The 13,562-nt window shown below is 41.6% G+C and overlaps 1 protein-coding gene across 1 annotated transcript in view; it reads left to right on the top strand.

Moving 5' to 3' along the window:
* Positions 1-664: 664 nt before the first annotated feature.
* The window catches only part of LOC149937583 (uncharacterized), a 67,477-nt gene continuing 54,579 nt past the window's right edge, over positions 665-13,562 (top strand). The window contains exon 1 of the mRNA XM_090154019.1: positions 665-689. The gene's annotated coding sequence lies outside the window, so the exon portion shown is untranslated. The remainder of the gene's footprint in view (positions 690-13,562) is intronic.

Raw genomic sequence — 13,562 nt, 5'->3', positions numbered from 1 at the left:
AGTATCGTTGAGAAATATCAGTAATATCGTTGAGAAATATCAGTAGTATCGTTCAGAAATATCAGTAGTATCGTTCAGAAATATCAGTAGTATCGTTAAGAAATATCAGTAGTATCGTTCAGAAATATCAGTAGTATCGTTGAGAAATATCAGTAATATCGTTGAGAAATATCAGAAATATCGTTTAGAAATATCAGTAGTATCGTTGAGAAATATCAGTAATAGCGTTGAGAAATATCAGTAATAGCGTTGAGAAATATCAGAAATAGCGTTGAAAAATATCAGTAGTTTCGTTCAGAAACATCGTTGAGAAACATAAGAAATAGCTGAATTAGCCAAACTATCGTTCATAAATATTTGATTAATTGGTCGGCTAATCGGTCCCCGGTCGTTGTTTTGTATTTGCAGATGAGCGCCCTGGCCGTCCTCAATTAGAAGCCGAAGGACTCCAACTCGTAACGACGCCGTCTTCCAAACCTCTCCGGACGGACTCGCCCTCTGGCGGTGCTGGCCGCGAGCGCCTGACCGTCGTCCAGCCCCCTGAGGCCATGCGGTGTCCGCTCAGCCCGGCTTCCGGTCCGCGCCATCCGTCGCCTCTCCAACGCGCTCCCCCCAAGGTCACCTTGAAACCGGGAAACGGAACCGTTGCCGCCGTCACCTGGAAGCTGATCGATTCGAACGATTTTACAGTGAGTCACTTGATTTCCAAAATTTATTTCAAATTCCCCGGTTTTCCCTGACCGCTTTTATACATTTTCCATGACATTTTTGAAGGCCAAAATTTTATATTTTGGAACTTAATATTTCACTTTGATCAGACTTTAATCTTTTTACCTCATCTTTATTGAAGTGTATAGGTGACTTATCCGGTTCTAGTTTAAATTCCCTGACGATTCCCAAATTCTTAGTCTTTATTTCAAATTCATTTTTCCTGGTTTTCCCTGAACTGTGGCAACCGAGAGCGCTGGGGAGCGGTTAGTTAACTAGAATGGTCTACAAAGTCTTCTCAGAGACAAGGTCAAAGCGACCACTTTTCAAAATCCTAGCTGACTTTATAAAAGTCGAAGAGCTTAAACCTCGCTTTTTACAGTGCTCGTGTCAAGAATATTCTAGTAGCGCGTTCCACTGGTCAGACCTCAGAGCGCTCTAAAATTAGTATCTGACGTCATAGATCTGCAAGGTTCATACAGACCTTGAAAACCTGGAAATATCAGGGATTTTCACACTTTTTTTAATAAGATTTCTTTTAAAAATGTATTTACCTTTTTGCGCAAATAATACTTTAATAGATCTTTTATATGATAACATGGAACCAGATGTAAATGAACCGAAGTTACCAGACTGCTATACTCCCCATGTGGGAGGCGTTTTCCTTATGAAGTTACATTTTGACCTCGTATTTAAATTTTGCGCGCTCCTAGGCCGAAAAAAAACGTTTCTGTTGTTATGAAACCATAATTTATACATAGAAATAGTTGCACCCACAATTCTCAAGTGCAATTTATGGCGTCAAAAGACGGGGATGGAAATTAACTTTTATTGGACTCGATTTTATCATCATTTTCTTAAGGAAAACGCCCTCCGATTCTGAGCGCTATTTCGATAACTTCTGATGAAACCAATTTAGCTTAAATCGTGCAATGAGTTAGTCTGTAAATCTTAGTTTTAATTGTGGATATCTTGCACCTGGAAAAATCAGGGAAATATCCGTGGGAAAAGCTGGAAATATCAGGGAAATCATATTGCCATTAGTTGTATGAACTCTGATTAGAATTTATTACTTTATTTAAGTATGTCCAAATACTATTAAAACATGAAAGTTACCAGGAATATGACCAAAGAGATCTGGGATAATGCAAAAATTTGGTCAGGGATAACCTGATTAAGTACGAACCCGGATCTGCCTCCGATATTGTTGGAGCACCACTGATATACTTTCCAGTGGAACACGCGTGGAAATTTCATTCAACCTTCCTACGAAGTTAAAATGGCGCAAGAAATAGTTTTCAGCGGTTTCTGGTTGAAAGAAGATGTTGTTACAATTCGCCCCAACAAAGGAACACTGTCATAAATGGTAAGATCATAACTTCTCCTGAAAACTTCCGAAATGGGCCTAAATCGAAAATAAGCCTTGTTGACCTATGTTTTAATAGTACGCTTTTAATGTTTTAGTAGGTAAGAATCAAATAATGTAATTATCGGAAGATGATATTCCTGAAGTGCCAATTATGGTGTCAGCAATGGACGAATCAACGTCAAACGGGATGATCCACTGGATATTCATAAGTTTTGGAAGCGCAGTTGTTTCGGGAGACTCCGATTTAAGCTTTTCGGGCTCTGACATAAGCGTGGCTAGTTCAGAGAGCTCAAATTTGGAATTCAGAAGCTCGCCAAAAAAGGTAGTTTTATCAATTCCCCAGAATAATCAATTGCAGTGTTTAATTACAAGAAGTTTTTGTGGGACTGTTACTGAGAGTATATATCTGAGGTTGGGCCTTTAAAATAATTTAACACCAAAAAAGCTACGTAACAAAATATCGGAAGATATTGAAGAGTTCCTAGCTTCGGAGCGCAGTCCAGCCCAATGCGAAACTCGAGACAAAACGATATTGAAAAGAAATGAAAGGTTCAATAACTAACAACAAAACATCTGGAGTACGAAGATCAAATATCAAAGATCGTATCACTCGATGATAGTGTTGTGCCAGAAGTTATTCGTGGAGTTGGAGAAGTGATCCTTAGAAAAGAAGGCCCAATATATCACTTAAAAAGTCAGTTAATCAAGGATGTATAGCGAGATAAATAAATCTCCAACAGAAAATGCAATTTCTTAAATTAATGTTTGCAAATGATGTAAAAAGAGACTAAAGTTGTTTTCAAGGTTGTAATTGCTACCAAAGAAGACTTTTAAATTAAACATTGCCTACTATTTACAGTTCCATACTATCACGTAGAAATTTTATTTTATCCTCTCCCTTTTTGTTTAAGGGATTCTCTCGTACTCAGTGGCGTAGCTAGACGGCGGGGCGGGGGGATGCCACCCGATCGTGAAAAAAATTACCTTACACAAACCATGATATCTGCCCCGGGTGTCAACCATGCTAGCTACGCTACTGCTCGTACTTCTGATTCTTCATTAACAACTTGTCCGTCTTCATTGGTTCATCTTCGTGGTCCCATACATCATTCATATTTATACGCATGTTCCATAGAACGCAACAGGCCAAGAAGAATTTTGAGTCTGTTTTAACAGTAATCAAGTCTTAATAAATGGTGAAACGTCCGCTTGTGTTTATGTATTTTCAATCAATACTCGGGTGGCAGACAATTTATTATTGAATTGTTTCTGTTTGCTGTTGATTCATAAGTTCTGTACGGTGTTATTAGCTAATCTCTGAGAGGACACGCAACATCCCCAAGCGAATGATCTGCTTTAAATATATCCGGAAGATGTTTATAAATGAATGATCAGTTCAGTATTCTGGAATCATGCACCCTGCTAAGAATGCCCGTTGCTACATCTATAAACCGTCTCTTCGCGACACAAACTCGTTGGAGACTTATTGATCTAGAGTTATGTCTATTGATATAGGTGGACTTTATTTTATGAACTTTTTTCTTCGGATACTGATATAGGAGCCATCAATGCATCCTAGGATACCTGGAAACAAATTGTAAGAACCTACTCTTATAACTGAAGAAAAGTATTTTTACTTTTCTAAAAACGCTTTCAACTTATTTTTTCCAGCAGACTTAAATTATTTAATGGCAAGTGATATTATTAAAAAGCACTCTGCCTTGCTTATAAAAATGAAATTAGTAACCAAACCTTAAAAATGAAAGAATGTGGTTTGAAGCAGAAATAGTTGGAGTGGCGTTGTTGGGAAAATAGTTGCGCTGCCACCTTGGCTGTCGATTTTGGCAAAATAGGGTAAGGGTTTGAAATATGTTACAAGGCATTTGATAGTGTCTATACCGGCCCTCAAGGGGTCGGAGTGTGCAATAACTGGTGGCTGTACCGGGGAGTCGGGGTCCGGCTCTTGTAACCCGTAAGGGCGGTGGCGCACTGGGAGATGTTAGCTCCGTCCAAAGGGTCCTATCTCCGACCTCCGACTTCGGTCAGGTGTGGGCTGGATACTGGGCTTCGGCCCAGGCTAATGGAGAGTGGCCGGGCAAACTGGCCGCCTCGGCGGATTGAGTAGCCTGCTGTGGGGCTGCGGGCCTCCGTATGAGGGCACGGCGGACCCATCTCCCGGCCTTTTGGGCTCCCACCGGGATCTCCGGTGCCAGCTGTGCCGGGTTATGCGGGCTGCTGTGTGCCCGCCGTTCCCCTTTAGGAGCTCTCTCCAAAGGGCTTGGCTCCCTGCCTTTGTAGGTGGGGTGTCGGCCGGAGTTGCTAGAGCATCCGTTCTCTATCCCACTGCTGTGTGCGAAGTGGCGGGCTGGTCGTCCCATTGTTGCACCTTCTGCTGGGTTGAGCGGCTTGCGTCGAGGGTGCGACCATCAGTAGTGGGGTTCTGCTACCCATGCTGGTTTTGTCACCTGTCCGGGCTTGTGGCCGCTGGCGTAGGGCATTCTGATGATAGGCCTCCGGTGGTGTGGTTCTTTTCTTACCGGTACACCGGGCTATAAATTCTGACAACATGATAGTGTCTATACCGAAATTATAATCCTTAGTTAATCCATGTTAGAATAATTTGGTTTACGTGGTAGTTCAAAGACAAGGCTTAACTACTTACTGCCACCGAATTGTACCATTGGACCGAATCTCATTCGACCAAATTGTACCATTGGTCCGAATCTCATTCGACCAAATTGTACCATAAAGCCGAATACCATTGGACCAAATTGTACCATTGAACCGAATACCATTGGACCAAATTGTACCATTGGACCGAATCCCTTTTGTTTGCATCGGGAGCATATGCTAATCTAATCTAACCAATGAGAAAGATAAAATTCGCATAAAAATAACAGCTTCCCAGCCAAACGCCTATTTTTAATGCTGGTCCCGCTTAGACTGTTGGTTTTTTTTCTTTTATTAAGCAAACGCACTTGGACCAATTTCCTAACTACTCTCACCGAAATGCATTAGGAAAAATAAGCATATTAAAATCGAAACTACGAAAGGTAATCAGTGCATAAAGTTATCATTCAACCGAATTTCACCACATTGGGCTAAAAACGAAAATACATAACGAATGTTTTCGGTTCAATGGAATTCGGTCCCATATGACACAACCCTTACTATCACACAGTACTTACCACATCGTTTATTTAATTCATAATTTTGGGTCTAGTTATGTTTGGTGCATAATATTCTAATGCTATATAACCTCCAATTCTTCATCAGAAGATGACTCCAATAATACGCAAGGGAAAACAGGGAATTTAAAAATGGGCTTAAAAGGTCAGGGAATTTGAAGCACTTGTGAAAAGTCAGGGAATTATATTTCACCTTGACACTTATTGAAGGTAATTTTACTCTAGATCTCTGACAAATTCTGTGATTATTATTTAGTTCCTTGAAAGTTTCGCAAATTTTTTTAACGTTGCAATTATTAATTAAGTTCAAAATTATTCTAATTTGGGCTTTAAAAAGTCAGGGAAATCTCTTAAAATGGTCAGGGAATTTGAATCTGAAAATTTGGTGGCAACCCTGTTGTAAGCTAGCGGAAATCAAATATTTCTGTCGCTAGCAGTCGACTTTTCCCACAAAACAAATGCAATTTGTCGATCTGCCGAAATTTGCGGATCAACTTCGAGCGCTAGGCTGCTCTTGATTTCCCAGTGGAACTTCAAATCGAAAATCGATCGATCTCAGACCACGGGTTATTTATAAAAGGAACTATTTTAATTAGCATCACAAACGCTCATAATCTGACCCCGCTAACCTCACATTTTTTGTATGAAATCCTGTCATTTTGAGGCCCATTCGAAAAAGTACTAAACTTTGATCGTAGTGAAACGATGATGAATCTCAGTATTATAAACTTACAATTTACACGACCGAATGGACTAACCCTTCCAGATAAACGTACTGAAAATTAAAAGATTCAAAAAATATTCGGTATTGTCCAAAGATAAAAGGGATTTTACTCAAAAACGTTTCTAAGCATTTTGACCAAATTGAAGTAGTAGCGTAAGTAATATAAGTATGGCCATAAGTTCATAATAAACCCCTTCGTGGGAAGTATTCCACTTCGGTTTATTCTTGATACATCATTCCGCGGCACTTTTTAACACACCCTTTTTAATAAGTTAAAACATTTTGGTAAATTAAATATTTAAACCCTTTTGAAATAGGTAAGCGTGTAAGTGGAAAAGGTATTTCTAAACATGGCGGGAAAATAATTGTTCGTTTCATATTTATTGTTTAACCTAAGAGCAATAAACACAAGGAGAACGCAGCTAGCCTTCATTGGACGAACCTTTACGCTGACCGTTTTACAGAAAGGGGGAAGACAATTTCCGAATTTTCCCCTTCCAACGGTAGCAGGCGCTAAAGCATTTAACTAATGAAAATTGTACACAAGAAAATGCACGACTTTTGACGGGTTGCGTTCTCCTTTTGCGGGCTGCTGTGTTTGTTGCTCCTAGGTGGCACTGACTTAGTTAAGCCATCTTTACGTAAAAATTACATTAATTTAATTTATAATGAAAAAGAGTAAATCAATTTAAAATTGTTGCCCCCGTTCGGTATAAAGACGCCATTTTATTTTTAAAGCCTTGTGATCTGTCCTTGATTTGTGGCTAGTCTTTGGAACTATCGAGTACTGATGGCTGAGGACTCGATGCCAACACCAAGGCCTATTGAAATTTAAACCATGCCTACAATTAAACTCACATTTTTCTTTTGCTCAGTGTCATACTTATGACGATTATGTTACTTACGACTGAAGCATCGTTCGGACGAACTACACGTATAAGATCGCGCTTCGAAATGTTTATACTAATATACCTTTATAATAACAAGAAAGCATTTAATTATCCTTGCGGAGAAGGACTGTATCCGCAAAACGGGGGAGGTCAGGCCTCGTCGCGTCGAATGAGGTACCGAGCTGCAGCGTTGCCAGTGTGTCAGAATTTATAGCCCGGTGTACCTAGTAACAGAGACCATACCACCGGAGGCCTATCATCATAGTGCCCTACGCCAGCGTCCACCTAGCCCGGACAGGTGACAAATCCAGCATGGGTAGCAGTACCCTACTACTGATGGTCGCACCTTTGACGCAAGCCACTCAACCCAGCAGAAGGTGAAGCAATGGGTGGACCAATCCCCACTTCGCACACAGCAGTGGGATTTAGAATGGATGCTATAGCAACTCCAGCCGACACCCTACCTATGAAGGTAAGGAGCCAAACCCTTTGGAGAGAGCTCCTAAAGGGGAACGACGAGCATACAGCAGCCCAAGTAACCCGGCACAACTGGCACCGGAGATCCCGGTGGGAGTCCAAAAGGCCAGGAGACGGGGCCGCCGTGCCCTCATACGAAGGCTCGCCGCCCCACAGCAGGCTACCCAATCCGCCGAGGCGACCAGTTTGCCTGGACCCTCTCCGTTAGCCTGAACCGAAGTTCAGTATCCAGCCCAAACCTGACCGAAGTCGGAGGTGGAGATAGGACCTTTTGATCGGAGCTAACATCTCTTAGTGCGCCACCGCCCTTATGGGTTACAAGAGCCGGACCCCGACTCCCCGGTAAAGCCACCAGTTATTGCACACTCCAACCCATTTGCCAGCATTATAGTATCGACGCCCAAAAATTATCGAGTTTTCCAGAAAATTATAGTACGGCCAACTTTGATTACTCGCTACAGCGTGGTAGCATTTGATTAGTTGGCCGTATTTGCGAGTCTACAAACCAAACAATCCAAGGAGTCTAATATTTCCATTCTTAGCCTACAAGGAGTAATATAACAGACCGGAAAAGGCGTTCTTAAGTTAACAGAAGGGAACTTTTTGAAATTTCTTTAATTATCACATAAATATCGGAAATATAGTAAAATTATCGCAAAAAGATTGTTATATAGTAGGCGTTTGAAATTATAGTACAGAAAAAATCGTAAGGTAATATTATCGAAATGTACTATAATTATAGTACGGTTGACAACGCTGATAGGATTTAGTTTACAAATCGTGTCGAGGTAGTTACTCTCTCCGAGGATAAATAAAAGCATTCTTGGCGTAATATAAAAAGTCTAGACGAGGGATTGGATGGGTGCGGGGAGAGGAAAAATCCAAAGCGACGCAAAAGCAGCGGAAAGAGACGAGCGCCATCACTCGGCGTAAAATAGACTTATTTCCCACTCCTGACTTTTCGTCCTTCTTCTTGGTCGCATTTTTTGTCTGAGCTTCTTTCGGATATCCCCCCCCCCCTTCGACTGCGGCGTGAGGGGGGGGGCTGCGCTCGGGGGTGGCTAAAGCGGTCACAGTGTCAGACGGTGGCTCCCCTCGCGGTAGACGTTTCCAAATGGGCTCGGCTGGCGAGAGTCTACTCCGCCGCCAGAGAGGGGATTTTCTCCGCCGCGTTCCAGACGCCAATACAGTGGCGCTGACTGGCGGACGAAAATTCATTTTCCGGTCTAGCCTACCCTCTCCTCTCTCCCGCTTTCGACTTCTGCCTCGGGCGTTTTCCCAAAAGTCAAGCTCACCTCGCGACCGGCTCACGCTCACTCGTGAGACGCGAAATTAGATAAAATCCTACTTTCGTACACGCTTCGCTCGCTCGTGCGCGCTCAAAATTCGATCGCGACCTTTATGTGTGCAGCCGGCTTAACGCTCTTCACCTTGAGCTGCTCAAATAATTTTGAAACTTTTCGACCGTTACGAATTTAATTTTTTGATCGATTTCTTCAATTAAATTGGTAGTTCCGCGTTAATGTATTTTGTAGTAGTTTTGCCTGAGTTCCGAACTCGTAGTTTTGCGTTAGGGTAACAAACCGGTGGCGGCACGACCCGCCGATTTTCAAAACTCCTCGGTGGCGTTGATTTTTCTCGGCGGCGCGAAGGGGAAAAAGTTTCTCCCCCTTTTGTAAATTTGGACAAATATTCCTAAATGTTTTTGAAGTTACGTAGAAAATCGGTGGCGGGATCAAAATTTATCGTCGGCGGCGTCAGCTGCGCGCCGAAAAGTAAATGACTCGGCGGGGGTGGTTCGGCACCAGAGAAAATATCGGCGACGGCGGCGTTAGATCGGCGGCTCTTGGCTCTAGTAGAGCACTCACTTGGCGGTTGACGTCTAGAATATAAGAACCTATTGGGCAATTCTATATGTAAGAACTTGGGTCTTAAGGGGTTGGAGTGAGCGATAACTGGTGGCATTACCGGGGAGTCGGGGTCCGGCTCTTGTAACCCTTAATGGTGGTGGCGCACTGGGATATGTTAGCTCTGATCAAATGGTCCTATCTCCATTTGGTCAGGTATGGGCTGGAAACTGGGTTTCGGCTCAGGCTAATGGAGAGGGTCTACGTATGAGGCGCAGTGGTCCTGTTTTCCGGTCTTTTGGAGCACACCGGAAAATACGGTGCCAGCTGTGCCCGTCGTTCCCCTTTAGGAGCTCTCTCCAAAGGGTATGGCTCTCTACCTACGTAGGTAGGGTGTCGGCTGGAGTTGCTATAGCATCCACTCTAAATCCCACTGCTGTGTGCGAAGTGGGGATTGGTCGTCCCTTTGTTGCACCCGAGGGGCTAACCACTTCCCGTAATCGGTGTTCACCCTAACTGTAATGATAATGTAATCTTCTGTAATTTTCGTACTCATATGTAATCACCCGTAATCATTAAAAAATCACGCGTACTCATCTGTAATCACGCGTATTCATTGGATTTCTCCCGTACTCAATTACTCATCTGTAACAATTATTAAGTTTTGGGTTGTCTGTGTAATCATCGTAATTATTCTTTACTCATCGTTATCATCGTAGGGCATTATGGTGAAGACCTCCGGTGTTGTGCACTATATTTGCGGTTATATAAGAACTTACGTTATTGGTCAGTTGAATCTTAACAGATAATTTTTAATTAATTTTTTATTTACGTCAAAGGTCACCTATGACGTTATTAAATAATTTAGTTCTATTATTTAGATAATAAAATTTAAAATATTTGGACTATTAGACCTGTTATACGATTAATATTTGGGACTATATTCGACGAATATTCAATACGGTAGTATTTAGTGTAAGCGTAACTATTCGATATTTAGATCAAAAACTACTATTCGTCTCGGTATTCGATTAGAAAATTTTTGGGTATTCGATATTCGTCTCGATAGGCTAAAAATGCTATTCGCCCAGCCTTAAGTAAAGTATATTGAAAGTCGATATTTTTTAGACATTAAATAATAACCCGAATTAATGGCTTAAAAGTCGCTTTATGACTTAGGCCTAAGGTGGTGCCTTGGGTATTAACCATCTGATTATTATTATTATTATTTATTAATAATAATAATAATCAAAGCACCACCTTAAGTCCTTACTCGTAGTTTGGCGTAGGTAACAAATTTTCCGTTTGTCGTCAGGTAAGCGAGCTCAATCGCAACCCTCTGGGTGGCGAGTGGCGAGAGAGTGAGGGGAGGGTGCCCATCGACGGATCCGAGGCCGTCAAAGCCCGCGACACGAAAATGAGAGTGAAGTTGTCTCCCGTTGAACCTTTTCTGAAAGCTTGTTTCATTCGCGGAGAGTTAAGCCTCGCGGGGACGCCAAAGATTTTCGGGGCAGCCCTCGCCTGGCGGAGATAAAGGCGGCGGGGGGGTACAATATTGACGCGGGGGGGGGGGGCGTGGGGAGTCTGGCGCTCATCCTGTGGAAATTGGGTTTGGCGGATTTCTCATCCCAGCGCCTCCTGGCCTCAAGATCCAGGCGCGCTTTTTGCATAATCGTCTCGTAACTGATTTGCGACCTGAAAGTTCAAACTTTTGTCATTTTTTTAGTTTGCTCCTAAAAGTGATTTTTAATAGAGAGCTTAAGAACGATTAACGTTTACGTCGAAATTGCTTTAGATTTCGTTCGTTAGCGAGCTAATGGCCTAATAATCTTAACGTTCCTTTCTGCGAAATCGTCTAAAAATTACGGTACTTTTCGCCTGTAACTGTTCTTGCTTGAAATCCGACGACATTTTGGAAAATGGCGGATAAAATTGTATCCCTTAATCGCTAATTGCCGTTTTTTTTAAACAATTACGCTGAAACATTTTTTGTTGGTTGATAACGCCCGGTGAATGAGACCCTTTGATTTTTCTGGTTCATATCCGACTCCATCTTGGAAAATGGCGATTAAGATGATATCCTTCAAGGCTTCAAGCGATAAATGCCGTAATATTTATGAAATCTTCTGGGTTTGTTTACAGCTCTGCGTAAAATAAAAATAAGGGCCAGCTTCCCCGCAAACCTGACGGGTAGTGACATCAGCGCCACCGTGTGTTCGGAATTTGGCAGTCAAGTGGTTTTTGCCACCGATGTTCAGAGATCAATTGTGTTATCTGAACCGAATTAATAGTTATGTTTGCATCCCGATTTGAATGAAATCAGTTGATGCAGACCAAATTAATCTGAATCCGTTGTTTAACGAAGGGGATATTGGAGATTAATCTAAGCTGACTAACTGATTAGCTTCGGATGTCTGAAATGTATTATTCCAACACGTCACAGGCTTAATGGCTCACCTACAAAATCAGAGCCTTGTCATGTTTCAGAACGGTTAACCGGCCGCGAATATTTCTAGTAAGAATATCGAAAAATTATTCGATTTCCGGTAAATTGTCTTAACTGTATAGTTAACTAACACGAGGCGAATAATTATATTTAGAACGGTATTTTCGATTACCCGCGCGGTCAACGAACTAGGCGCGAATAATTCGATTAAGTACGGTAACCGCGTTTAACTAACCTGACGCGAATAGTTGGTGGAACGAGCGGCGAAACGAACCCGTGGCCTCGGATCGGCGAAACGGCCCTTTTTTGTAGTTCCTCGTCTGGCGTCTGCCCCCCCGCTGGCTGGTTTATCGGGGAATCCCTTCGCTTTGGCTGGTCTGGCAGACGACGGCCTGATTCCGCGTCCTCGCGCCGTCTCTCCGCAGTCGCTTACAGTCGGGACCTGGCTCGCGTCGGGACCTGCCAGATCCGCACCTCTCGCGACGCCCTGGGATTTTGCGAGCTGCCAATCGCGGGTTTTCGACGAGGAATCGTGTGCCCAAATTGAATCGGGGGCTCTCTCGCGTCTCGTCAACGCCGCTCTTTCATCGCGGTGTGCGTCTTTCGAACTTGCCGTCGTTAACTGTTGCATTTCGTCGACTTTTAATTATAATATTTGGTAAGCGATTTTTATAACAATTTTTTCGGGTCTTTTTCAAAGTTCATTTCCGCGTCTAACTAGTTTCCGCTCAATGGTAAATAACGCGAATTTTCAAACTTTTGAAGTTGAGCTTTATTATCACTATTTTATTTTGTGCCGATCACGAGCGTTAATTTCAAGCAAAACAGGGAAAAGTCGTTTAATTTTGAAATAGGCCTAAAAATTAAAATCAGAGAATATGGCTCCCAGAGTTCCTATAATTCCTATAAATTCCTATAATTTAAATATGCTCCTATAATTCCGTATTTTCTCACAATTGTTCCTATAAATTCCTATTTTCTCAAAATTGTTCCTATAAATTCCTATTTTCTCAAAATTGTTCCTATAAATTCCTATTTTCTCAAAATTGTTCCTATAAATTCCTATTTTCTCAAAATTGTTCCTATAAATTCCTATTTTCTCAAAATTGTTCCTATAAATTCCTATTTTCTCAAAATTGTTCCTATAAATTCCTATTTTCTCAAAATTGTTCCTATAATTTCCTATTTTCTCAAAATTGTTCCTATAAATTCCTATTTTCTCAAAATTGTTCCTATAAATTCCTATAATATTTTTAAAAAATCGCTGGGAGCCCTGAGATAATTTTAAGAATATGAAACCCTCGATGAAACCAGTTGCAACATTTTGGAAGATAATTAGGAATGCACCGATATATCGGCCTATTTTTCTATTATCGGTATCGGCCAATATCGGCTTCGCTTAAGCCGATATTGGCCGATACCGATATTAGAAAAATAATTTCAGAAAATCCTTTAAAAATAAGAAAATTATCGCCAGACTTCAGAAGCTAGATCATACCTTTTTTCAGACCGGGGGTTACGATACGATATTGGATTTGTGATAGAAATATGTATCACGTAAAATGAAAATAAGCATATTCGGATATGCTCTTCCAAACGCTTTTTAATGAAAAATTCGAATAAAATGGGATGGCAGTGCACTGAACTGTCTTTCACAATGATTGTATCGTATACACTACTGTTATGATATCGCCGATTCTATGGGTCACGAATAGCTGTACCCATTTCAGTGTGCATCCCTAAAAAATATTTTGATGATTATTGTTTAGTTTCTTGAAAGTAAAATTAACTTTAATTTCCAGAACTCGTTACTTGTTGCGTTTATTTTCTGATTTTCAGTTCTTGTTGAAATTCGCTTTTCTTAAACGTTGTTTATAAAAGTACAGTTCAAATGCCTTTTCATTTCTTAACGC

This window comes from Leiobunum rupestre, chromosome 7, assembly GCF_980474605.1.
Source record: "Leiobunum rupestre chromosome 7, qqLeiRupe1.1.hap1, whole genome shotgun sequence".
NCBI classification, from domain to species: Eukaryota; Metazoa; Arthropoda; class Arachnida; order Opiliones; family Sclerosomatidae; genus Leiobunum; species Leiobunum rupestre.
This window is presented reverse-complemented; position numbering and strand designations above follow the sequence as displayed.